A 12,470-nucleotide genomic window follows, 5' to 3' on the forward strand; every position below is an offset into this window, starting at 1 on the left:
GCACCTGGCTCAGCTCCTTACCAGAAGGCTGGCTCCAGCCCAGTACCTGACTGATTCCATAGAAGAGACTCTGAAAAGTTACCAGTCAGTTGACTTTCTATTCTCTAGACTCCCTCTTGCTCTCCCTCAACCCTTGATCATCACAGGGATGGTAGCTGGAGGAAGGGGAGAAGTGAGAAGGACCTGATGCCATTTTCTAGTTGCTTAGGGTGTCTTAAGCTTAAACACAATTAGAAATTTTATCTGAAACTAAAAGTATCCTAAGTAGATCCCAGCTGTGTGACTTGAGGCACTCTTGTGCCCTTTCTGAATGTTTTCTTCCTTCCTCAAAGCCCTCAGCACAGGTTCCAACCACTGGGTAGCGGTTGGATAGGATACTGATTATCTTTTCCATTTCACCAAGGAACTCCAAGATCAAAAACAAGACTATACCTGAAAGAGCATTAAAAAGAAAATCACATTGCTATGCAAACACAAAGAAGTGTTTAATCAGAATTCCCTCGTTTCCTTTCTATCATCCAGGCATTGCACTTCAAGTTGAGATGCTCGCTAGGGCCTCCTAACTCCTTTCGTTGGGCCCAAGCCTTCTCTTCCCAGGTAGTCCATCTTTCAGACCATTAAATCAATATTCCTCAATCACCATTTTGAGTCCACAGAGATTTACTGAGTGCCAACTGTATGCCAGGCTCTGGGAATACAAAAGTGAATAGGATACCACTTGCATCAAAATATTCTTTTGCTTAAAAACTTTCATGGATTTCCCATTTCCTGCTTTATGTCTAGTTCCACCTTCTCATCCAAACATTTCCCACCTCTCCTAAGCCTTCAAGTCTTGCCAGCCTCCAAAGCTCTGTGTGCCAGGGCCTGGAATACCCTCTTTTCTCTCCTCTGAGTCTGTTCAAACTCTACTCAAGCCTCCCATCCTGGGGTTGGGTATCACTCCAGTGAATCTTCTTCTTTCATTCTGACTCCCAGTGAGGCAGCCCTGCTTGAGGAAGAGGCTCAGATGTCAAGCGACTTGCCCAGAGTTACCTGTTAGCAAGTGATGGATTAGGGACTAGATGTCACCCTCTAACCTCTCCTCAGAGGACAGCCCCCCTTCTCTTGTACATTCTGCAGGCGGCCTCCTGCCCCATCCACACAGCCTGGCCCTTCACTAGGCTACCCCTGTCCTCCTCCTCTTGAGTACTGATGGGCCCTGGAAGGTGGGGTTCCATCTTTACCTTTCATCTTACCCTGTGACCAGGGCTGGTCTCACCTTAGGGGAAAAGAGGAGGCACTCAACAGAGGCTTCAAAAATAATTCTTAGCCAAGATATAGAAGCAACCCAAGTGTCCATCAACAGACAAATGGATAAAGGAGATATGGGGTGTGTGTGTGTGTGTGTATATACACACAATGGAATATTACTCATCCATAAAATAGAATGAAATTCTGCCATTTGCAGCAATGTGGATGGACCTACAGAATATTATGTTTAGTGAAATAAGGCAGAGAGAAAGACAAATACTGTATGATATCACTTATATGTGGAATCTAAAAAATAATGCAAACGAATGTATATAGCAAAATAGAAACAGACTCATGAAAACAAACTAGCGGTTACCAGAGGAGAGGGGAAAATTAAAGGTGTGGGATTAAGAGATACAAACTACTATGTAAAAAATAGATAAGCAACAAGATTATACTGTATAGCACAGGGACTTATAGCCATTATCTTGTAATAACTTTTTTTTTTTTTTTTGCGGTTCGCGGGCCTCTCACTGTTGTGGCCTCTCTCATTGCGGAGCACAGGCTCCGGACGCTCAGGCTCAGCGGCCATGGCTCACGGGCCTAACCGCTCCGCGGCATGTGGGATCTTCCCAGACCGGGGCACGAATCCGTGTCCCCTGCATCGGCAGGCGGACTCTCAACCACTGCGCCACCAGGGATGCCCTTGTAATAACTTTTAATGGGGTATAATCTGTAAAAATACTGAATCACTATGCTGTACACCTGAAACTAATATAAGATTGTAAATCAGCTATACTGTACTTCAATTTTTTAAAAAGGCAAAAAAAAAATTCTTTAGTTCTAATCACAAGAGAAAGCCAAGCCCAAAAGCTCAATGAAGCAACGTGGAAACACGACCCCAAGTCGCCTCAGCCTCCCGCCGCCCCCCCCCACCCAGCGTCCCCCGCCCAATCACCCCACCACCCAGAAAAGACAAGGTCCTAGAGGGGGAGGGTGGTTTCAGACCTGCCAAAGGCCCCAGCCGTCTGCTTCCAGGGGCATCTAAACGTAACTCCCACACCTGCCCCCACCCCGCCCCACTTCTGCTGCAGGGAGCACCCTCTCCCCCTACTTGGGGGCTGGAGACTCCGAAGGAAGACGAGGAGAGAAGAGAATGGAGAATCAGACACCAGACAACCTTTGAGGGATCCAGGGCGGGGAGGAGTGCGGAGAGAAGCCGGGGACGAAGCAGTGGGTGGGGTGGGGCAAGGGCGGGAGAGCCTCTGCGGAGTGGCCACGCCCTCTCCGCCTCTCCACTCGCGTCGCTCGGGGCCCTCCCTCTCTTCCCCCTCCTCCTCCGGCTTCTCCTCCCCGGGTGGACGGCGGCGGCCGGAGTCGGAGCCCCAGCCGCGCTGCCCGTGAGTGACCGCCCCCAGGGGACAGACGGGGAGGCATGGGGAGCCCCTTCTCCGGGGTGGGTTACCCCCGGTTTGCTGGGAAAGTTTGAGAAGGGGGGCCGCAGCCGACGTCGCGGGAGGCGGGCATCTCCCGGGCAGGCTGGGTGCCCCGCGCCGTGCCCCTTCTCCCCCTCGCCACCCTCGCAGCCCCCAGAGGGCAGCGTCCGCACGGGGTGAGCCCCACCTGGCTTCTCATCTACACCACAGCTCTGGGGCTGTTGCTGTGACCTGGGTCCCGCTCTCAAGAGAAAGAACTCAAGCAGGAAAGAAAAGAATCTAGACTCAGCTTCAAGGGGCGGTGGGGGGCGGGGACTCGTTCCAACCCGTGTGGCCCTGGCCTCCCGGCCCAGGGTCACGAGCCCCGGTCCTCCATCCCTCCCCTGGGAGGCTCAGCATCCCCCCACCCCCAGGACTCTCACTTTCCTTGTGTTTTCCTGGCTCCTGTTACTCATGCTGCTACCTTCTCCACCGCCGTCCCCCACCCCCACCTTTCTCCGGGAGGCTCCTGTCCCACTGGCTGATATCTCCAGCCTGGTGCCCCCTCCAGCCCTAGAAGACGATGACCCAGGCCAGGGAACCATAGCCACAGGGGTCTTCACACTTGTCCAGATATTTCCTGCAGGAAGGACTTTAACTAGGAGTTGATGTTCGATCCCCTGGCCGCACAAATCATGCCTTGTGTGTCCAAGGGGAAATGAAAATATATTCCTCCTTGGGATTTTACTATTTCTGTTGGACATCTATTTTTTTTTCAACCTCTCTGACTGTGCTTTCTTCCAATAATAATGATACGTCATTTAATTAGCCTTTCTAATTCTGAAAGAAACAGGAAAAAATAATAAAGAAAAAATAGAGAAAAAGAGTCCTTGCTAAAAATACTGTGCAGAACCTGATCTTTGGAAAGTAAAGACTTCATTCCATGCTTAATTGTTTTAGTGGGAGATGAGAGTTCACTTTAGCTTATTTTCGGACTACCCCAAACAGATTATTACAGCCTCCCCCAGGCTAGAAGTTTTCATTTGCCTGACATAAACCGCAGTGTTTGTTGGCATTCCCCAGCCTGGCTACTCACCCTGCATTTCTCTTCCCTCCTACTAGCCCTCCTCTCCATCCCCCTCCCAATGCCCCGACTCCCACTTTCTCATAAACAGGAGTTGTGAAAACAAGGCAATGGAAGAGGCAAAGCTGAGCAGGATCGCAAAGAAAAAAACAGCCTCACTTATTTTAATCCTGAGGCTTTTGCTTCAACTTGACTCCATTTGGGTAGAGGAATGTTTAGTTCACTTGTGTGGTTTTTATGTCTGTTCTCATTAGGGTTGAATCAGTGTTTCCATGACAGGCTTAGTTCTCTGGGTGTTGAGAAGGAGCTTGTTAATTCTCGGATGGGTCTGGTCAAGCCTGGAATCTGGAGGTTTTTGGATTTTTTCTTTTAAGGGGTTGATATCTGGGTTGATATTACAAACTTCTGCCCACTCACTCAGACTGGAGCAGCCGGGGGCAGCCTGAACTGGGGTTTGCTTCCACGTGACCAAGGAAGAAAAAGCTTTCCTAAGGAGTGAGCTGTATGAACAGGATTGTGGGGGAGTGTTGAACTTTTATTGTTTTTAGGGAGAATGCCCTTCTCAAGAACTTAAGCCATTCCTATTTCTATATAAACAATAAATGTGGTTGTAACATATGTCTTAGATCAGCTTCAGAACAACCTGTCAAAACAGGTCAAGGTGTTGAACTATTCAGAAATAAAGATTTTTTAAAAAATGAATTTCATTGGAAAGAAACTTCTTTATTTTAAAAAGGATGTAATTCATTTTCCTCTGCTGATTGAGTGTGGTAGTTCCCCATTAGTATGAATTAGTAAGGTTTTACTGTGGTTTCAAAATGTCATTGGTAAGAAAGTGTTGTGACTTCCATTGAAAAAGAAAGACCTTAAAAGTTTTGAACTTGTTTGGCCCTGCCTGGTGCTTAGAAAAACAATGCACTCAGATAAAAATCTTCAGCCTCTTCCTCTTCCTGAGAATTTTTAATAGTGTATTTAATGTCCCAGAAGTCAGCCTCATACTATTTGCAAAGAAATTGCCTTTCTGCCGTGTTCAGCTTTTGTACCACCTCATGGAATCTTGTTAAACTGGGTGGTTTGCCATCATGCACGAGGGTTTGCTGTGCAGCCCCAAATGGCTGCTCTGGATTCTGGGGATGTAATGAAGGCTGGCTGATGGAGCAGGTGGTCTGAATGGTGAGATGAAGGCTGCATCCCCAGTTAGCCAGTAGAAAGCAGCCAACTATCATCTGACGGGTCAGATGAGTTGGAAACAGACGAACAGTGGAACCTGCAGAGGAGAAAGGAGGGAAGGGGTTATTTTTACTTCTTATTTACTTTAAGAAATAAAATAACCTAAAGGAATATGATGTGGCCTTTTAAAATCATGTTGTACAAGGATACCAAATTATATAGACATGCTTAGGGTATTTTGTTAAAATTTAAAAGCAGGTTATGAAATAGAAAGCATTGTATCTCACTCTTTGAAAATACACCCCTAAAATACTGGAATTGTATGCATGAAAATGGATGGTGGGATTACAGGTACTTTTGATTTTCTTTGTGCTTGCCTGTATTGCTCAACGTTTTTACAATAGTAATAGCTAACATTTATTGAGTATAAAGCACATACCCATAGTATTTCATTTTAAAACTCTTTGAGGTAAGTACTAGTATTATTCTCATGATAGAAGATTCAGAAACTAGAATCAGAGGGTTGCATAGCCACTATGTGCTAGAATCAAATCTTGAAATCAGGTCAGTGGCCAAAGTCTATTCATATCAATCACTGCTGTCTGCCATCTCCATGCACATGTATTATTATTATTTTTAAAATAAATTTTATTTATTTATTTATTTATTTATTTATGGCTGTGTTGGGTCTTGGTTGCTGTGAGCGGGCTTTCTCTAGTTGCGGCGAGCGGGGGCTACTCTTTGTTGCGGTGCGTGGGTTTCTCATTGCGGTGGCTTCTCTTGTTGGGAGCACGGGCTCTAGGTGCGTGGGCTTCAGTAGTTGTGGCATGTGGGCTCAGTAGTTGTGGCTCATGGGCTCTAGAGCATAGGCTCACTAGTTGTGGCACACGGGCTTAGTTGCTCTGCGGCATGTGCGATCTTCCCAGACCAGGGCTTGAACCCGTGGCCCCTGCATTCACAGGCAGATTCTTAACCACTGTGCCACCATGGAAGTCCAACATGTATTATTATTGTTATTTTAATTATAAGAAAAAATAGAAAAGGAAGGGAAAGTAATTTGTGGTTCAGTAAGAACTGATATTTTGATTAATTGTAAAATACCTCTATCTCCCATCTCTTCCATCTCCCACTGTCACTTGTCTTTGGGAGTCCTTGGGAATTGCTCCAGACTTAGCCAGAGGTAGCTCACCTTCCCTTGGGAGCCAGCTATACCCATGAGAAATAATCCAGAATTCCTCAGACGCTTCCTGGACAGCCTGGAATTCCAGGAACCCCATGGGATTCTGGAACAGTCCTGGTAAAAGGCAGGATTTTTAAAGATCAGCAAAGTATGTCTTCAGAGCCCTACCAGTACGGGTGTTCATTTTTCTTGGCATTGTCAGGGGAATGAGATGAGTAGGAAGGCCCAGGGAAAGCTGCCAGCCTCCTATTTATCTTATCTACGTGTTATATGGAATGTCAGGTAGGTAGGTCAAGAATTTACCATAGAACAGGAAAGGAAGAGAAAAGTGTATTGCTTCTCGATGTTTATTACTGTGAAAACACAATAGTAAACTATTTTTTGGAAGCCTGGCTATGTGGGTGATCCCACGCACTGGCAAGATGAACCAGAGAAGGAGATATTCTGGGGATAGCTCTGGGGAAGAAGCCCACATCCTGTACCACCATGTGTCCTCACAGGCAACCAGGCCCCTAGAGGTCACCTTATCCATCCTCTTCCTGGAATATACCTAAAGATGGGCTTTTCTAAAACACTTGGTCATTCAAATAACACACCTTAAGTAGGAGGCTTTATCTCTTTTATTCTTCAAGGAAAAGTTTTCTGAAAGGCTGATGCTTCTAAATCACCTTCTTGTTGAAAAAAAATTGTAAGAGTCAAGGATCTCTTTCCCAAATTATCACACTTGGAACAAAATCCCAGATCTTGTATCCGTTTGACCATATGAGAAATGTCTTTGTGGTCTCAGTGCCAGGAATAGTTCTTGTGAACAACTTGTCTGTTTTGTCTTGTGGGTGCTGTGAATCCTTTAATTGATGTTTCCCATTTCCTATTTGGCCAAAAGGAAGACAGGGCCAACTTAGTGGCCTACTTGTAGCATATGCATAGGACTTTATGGCCTGTACTTTGAGTTGAGTTTTTTTGTTTTTTTTTCGGGTACGCAGGCCTCTCACTGACGTGGCCTCTCCCATTGCGGAGCACAGGCTCCGGACGCGCAGGCTCAGCGGCCATGGCTCACGAGCCCAGCCGCTCCGCAGCATGTGGGATCTTCCCGGACCGGGGCACGAACCCGTGTCCCCTGCATCGGCAGGCGGACTCTTAACCACTGCGCCACCAGGGAAGCCCTATGGCCTGTACTTTGAATAACTAATAACATTATTATATACCTTCTATTTCCTCTGTATACTTGGTTCCACTTTTCTCACCTACTTTACCTTGTTTTGTTTTATTTATCCAATGCATTGTGGAGGCTGCTACTTCTGATACCCCACTCCTTCCTTCTGAGTTCATGTCAGTGGAAATTTAGAAGTTCTTTCATAGAAGGAAGGCCTTTGGTAAACTTTAAAAAATTTATATTGCTGAAAATATCTTTATTTTGCTCTTACAAATGAGAGTTTGACTGAGTGTGGAATGCTGGACTCATAATTATTTTTCTTCAGTATTTGGAACATATTACATAATTGTCTTCTTTCGTCTGTTGCTACTCCTAAGAATACCAAGTAACCTTGGGCAAGTTTCCTAATTTCTCTTAGTCTCCTTGTCTGTAAAATAGATAATAGTATCCACTTTAAGGATAATGTATGCAGAATGTTAGAATAGTGCCTGCCATATAAGGAAGCACACAATAATTGTTAGCTATTACAATTACTTTTATATTTTTTCAGAACTTCTTGGCTTTCTTGGATTTTACTAGTTCATATAAATGTTAGTTTGTCTAGTTACACACAGGCAAAAAATCATGTTTGTATTTTTATTGATTTCATTCAATTTATATTCCAGAGAGCTGACACTTTTCCAATATCAGGTCTTCCCATCTTTTCCTTTTATTCAGGTGAAAGATGACTGGTGATTTCCCCCATAACTGTTATACACAGCTCTTGCTATATTTTCTTGTATAGGTTTTGTTGATATTATAAATATCTTTTTTTCTTATTATAATTTCAAATTGGTTATTTACTGGCCCATAGAAACGTTCCTGATTTTTGAATTTTGATCTTGTATCAAGCACCCCAGTTGACTTCTCTTATTAGTTCTAAGAGTCTGTATGTAGATATTCTTGAATTCTCTGGGTAGACAATCACAAAATAATATTTGTCTTTTCTTTTTAATTCCTTATGACCATATCTTTTTCTTATCTTATTGCACTGGGTAGACCCTCAGTACAGTATTTAATAGTAACAGTGATGGCAAACATCCTTGTCTCTGTACTGTTTTTAACAAGTGCTCTTAAAATTTCTCCATTAATTGTGAAGTTTGCTTAAGGTTTCAGTAGATATTCTTTATTAAATTAAGGATGTTCCCTCTATTAATATTTTTTAATAACTTAAACATTTTATCATGACTGAGTATTGATGTAATGCCTTAATGTTTTTATGTAAATGATATGAGGTGATATAATTTTCTTTCTTAATATTATAAAGTGATAATATGAGTATATGTAATTACTTTGAGACATACTCACATATATATATACACACATATACAGATATGTTCTTTTATTCTATGGAATATCATTTGCTAGTATTTTGTTTAGGATTTTTGCAAGTGTTCATAAGTGAAACAATTGGTCTATAAGTTTCTTTTTTTAAAAAATATTGTTCTTATATTGTTTGGTATCAAGTTTATATTAGTTCCATGAAATAAGTTGGGAAACTTTTTCTCTTTCATATATATTTTTCTTAAGCAGTTTGTGAGAGATAAAGACTAAGTTTGGTAAAATTCTTTGTAAAATCCTCTGAACTGCTTAGTCAGGGTATGTGTGTCAAGTTTTTGACAATTCAATTTCATAAATGATTATTGATAAATTTGATCTATTTCTTTTTGATCCAGTTTTAATAATTTGTTTAGATGATCCATTTCATGTGTTCTCAAATTTATTAGCATAAATTTATTCATAGTTTTCTTTTATGGTTTTTATAAATATTGACTATGTTTTAAGATATGTTCCCTTTTTAGTTCTTAATATTGTTTTTTTGTTGTTGTTTTAATTAATTTATTTTAGTTATTTTATTTTTGGCTGTGTTGGTTCTTCGTTGCTGTGCACGGGCTTTCTCTAGTTGAGGTGAGTGGGGGCTACTCTTTGTTGCGGTGCGTGGGTTTCTCATTGCAGTGGCTTCTCTTGTTGCTGAGCATGGGCTGTAGATGCACAACCTTCAGTAGTTGCAGCATGCGGGCTCAGTAGTGGTGGTGCACAGGCTTAGTTGCTCAACGGCATGTGGGATCTTCCTGAACCAGGGCTCGAACCCGTGTCCCCTGCATTGGCAGGAGGATTCTTAACCATTGCGCCACCAGGGAAGCCCCTTAATATTGTTTATTTGTGCCATCTCTTTTTAAAAATTAATATAGAAGTCTACTTAATTAGTCTTTTGATAGAACCAGCTTCTTTCTTATGTATACTTTTTGCTTTTCATTTCTTTTTTTTCCTCTTATTTTTATTATTTTTTCTTTCCATTTCTAGCTACTTGAGTTAACTTCTAGCTCATTTATTTTTTGTTTTTCAATAAATGCAGTTTAGAGAATTCACTGGCGGGCCAATGGTTAGCACTTGGCACTTTCACTGCCATGGCCTGGGTTCAATCCCTGGTCAGGGAACTAAGATCCCGCAAGATGTGTGGCACGGCCAAAAAAATAAATGCATTTCAAAGCTATAAAGTTAGCTCTACATATTGCTTTAGCCACATCATACAAGTTTTGATATGTGTACTTTCATAACCACTTGGCTCTAGACTTTTTTTCTCTATTATAACTTTTTTTTAAATTGGGGTATAGTTGTTTTGCAATGTTGTGTTAGTTTCTACTGTACAGTGAAGTGGAGTTCCCTGTGCTATGCAGCAGGTTCTCATTAGTTATCTATTTTATACATATTAGCATATATGTCAATCCCATTTTCATATTTCTTTTATTTTCTTTTTAACCCATGGATTTAATTTTCCATTTTCAACTTTAAAAAAAACTTTGTTTAAATTATTGTTGATTTCTAATTTAGTTGCATTATGAAAAGACAGCATGGTTTGTATAATAGCAATCCTCTGTGTCCGATTACATAAACAATTTTTCCAAATATTTCATGTGTGGTTTAAAAGAAAAATATATTCCCTGCTTGGTGGCTGCAGCAGTCTATATCAATCTAACAGGTGAAACTTATTAACTGTGTTTTTCAAGTTTCTCATGTTCTTCCTGATTTTCTTTTGCCTGCTTTCTGAGTTCTCTTCAGTTTCTTGAGAAAGGAATGTTAAAATCTTCCACTCTGTGAATTTGTCAATTTCTCCTTGTAATCCATCAATGTTTACGCAAGTTCATGATTGTTATTTCTCTGGGGTGAATTTATTTATTTATTTATTTATTAGTTTCTGCTTTATAACAAAATGAATCAGTCATACATATACATCTGTTCCCATATCCCTTCCCTCTTGCGTCTCCCTCCCTCCCACCCTCCCCATCCCACCCCTCCAGGCGGTCACAAAGCATCGAGCTGATCTCCCTGTGCTCTGCGGCTGCTTCCCACTATCTATCTACCTTACTGGGGTGAATTTTTATGTTATGTACTGTCCTCTGTTATTTCTGTTGATGCTTTTGGCATAAATTCTATTTTGCCTGATATTAATGTTGCTGTACCTGCTTCCTCTTGGTTATTATTTTTTGTATGTCTTTTTATATCCTTTTATATTAACTTCTCTCTATAATTTTGCCTTAATTGTTAATCTTAGGAACAGTTTTTATGTGTAGCTTCATTTTCATTTTTATTATAACCTGAAAATCTGTCTTTTTTTTTTTTTTTTTTTTTTTTTTTTTTTGCTGTACGCGGGCCTCTCACTGCTGTGGCCTCTCCCGTTGCGGAGCACAGGCTCCGGACACACAGGCTCCGCGGCCATGGCTCGCGGGCCCAGCCGCTCCGCGGCATGTGGGATCTTCCGGGATCGGGGCACGAACCCGTGTCCCCTGCATCGGCAGGCGGACTCTCAACCACTGCGCCACCAGGGAAGCCCGAAAATCTGTCTTTTTAATAATTGAGTTTAAACTTTTACATTCTTTGTAATTTATACGCATTTGACCTCTTTCTGCCATCTTAAGTTTTTGTTTTTCCTATTTAACATTTTTTGTTTGCTTCTTTTATACTTCTTTGCATAGTTTTCTTTGGATTGATCAAGTTTTACATATTCCTACTTCTGTCAACTGTTTTGAAAGACAAAATTCTATTTGTATTACCTTTTAGTATGCTTAAATTTTTTTTTTTTTTTTTTTTTTTGTGGTACACGGCCCTCTCACTGTTGTGGCCTCTCCCATTGTGGAGCACAGGCTCCGGACACACAGGCTCCGTGGCCATGGCTCACGGGCCCAGCTGCTCCGCGGCATGTGGGATCTTCCCGGACCGGGGCACGAACCCGTGTCCGCTGCACTGGCAGGCGGACTCAACCACTGCGCCACCAGGGAAGCCCCGAGTATTCTTAAATTGTTAACATGTGCATCCATTTAATCTAAAGTTAATCAATTTCTCTTTCCTGTCAATAATGCAGTGGCCTTAGATGGCTTTAAATCTAATCTGCCCCTCTTCCCATCTTCCTGGTTACTGTGGTCTAGTGGTTTAATTCCACATTGTGTATAGTCCTCTCCCCACCCCTGCAATTAGTCATCATTGTTATTTCCACTTTTTTTTTCTTTTTTACAGTCAAAATTTATTTAACTTTACCAATTTCTTATCTCAACATTGCCTCTTGCATACCATTCTATACTTCTGTGTTCATTTTCTTCGTACTGGTAATTTTTTTACTGAAGGTCTAGAGTTGTAATACTCCAATCTTGTGGGTAGTTTTGTTTTTGTTTTGAAAGTGTCTTTATTCATGTCCCACTTGAGAGATAATTTATCAAGGTATAGAATTCTAAGTCGATATTTTCCCCTCAGTGTTTTGTAAATTATTACTTCACTGTCTTTTCATCTCAGTTGTTCCTTATGGGAAATCTCTTTTCGGTCTGCCATTCTTTTGCAGGTAATTTATTTTCTCTCTTGGAGACTTTCAGTCTGATCTTTTTGTCTTTCATGTTGTGCCTTTTCATTATAATGTGTCCAGGGATAGTCTGTTTTTATATATCCTACTTGGAATTCAGTGTTCTCGTTAATCTGAAGACTCACCTCTGTTTTCATATCTAAAGGTTTCTCAGTTGTTTTCTCCACAAATCTATTTTAAAGTAATTATTAAGCACTTATTGTGTATCTGGAATGCTTCCAGGTGCTAGAGATACAGAAATGAGCATAAGAGATAAAAGCCCCTACCCTGATATTGAGTCCCTCATACTCTGTGTTCTCTCCTTTTGAAAGACCCATTAGGCAAATGTTGAACCTTCTCATTTTATCTTC

The 12,470-nt window shown here is 41.8% G+C and overlaps 1 protein-coding gene across 1 annotated transcript in view; it reads left to right on the top strand.

Moving 5' to 3' along the window:
- The first annotated feature begins 2,574 nt into the window (after positions 1 to 2,574).
- STON1 (stonin 1) overlaps positions 2,575 to 12,470 on the top strand; it is a 61,002-nt gene continuing 51,106 nt past the window's right edge. The window contains exon 1 of the mRNA XM_060117384.1: positions 2,575 to 2,630. The gene's annotated coding sequence lies outside the window, so the exon portion shown is untranslated. The remainder of the gene's footprint in view (positions 2,631 to 12,470) is intronic.

The sequence above is a fragment of the Mesoplodon densirostris genome, chromosome 14, assembly GCF_025265405.1.
Source record: "Mesoplodon densirostris isolate mMesDen1 chromosome 14, mMesDen1 primary haplotype, whole genome shotgun sequence".
Classification (NCBI taxonomy): domain Eukaryota; kingdom Metazoa; phylum Chordata; class Mammalia; order Artiodactyla; family Ziphiidae; genus Mesoplodon; species Mesoplodon densirostris.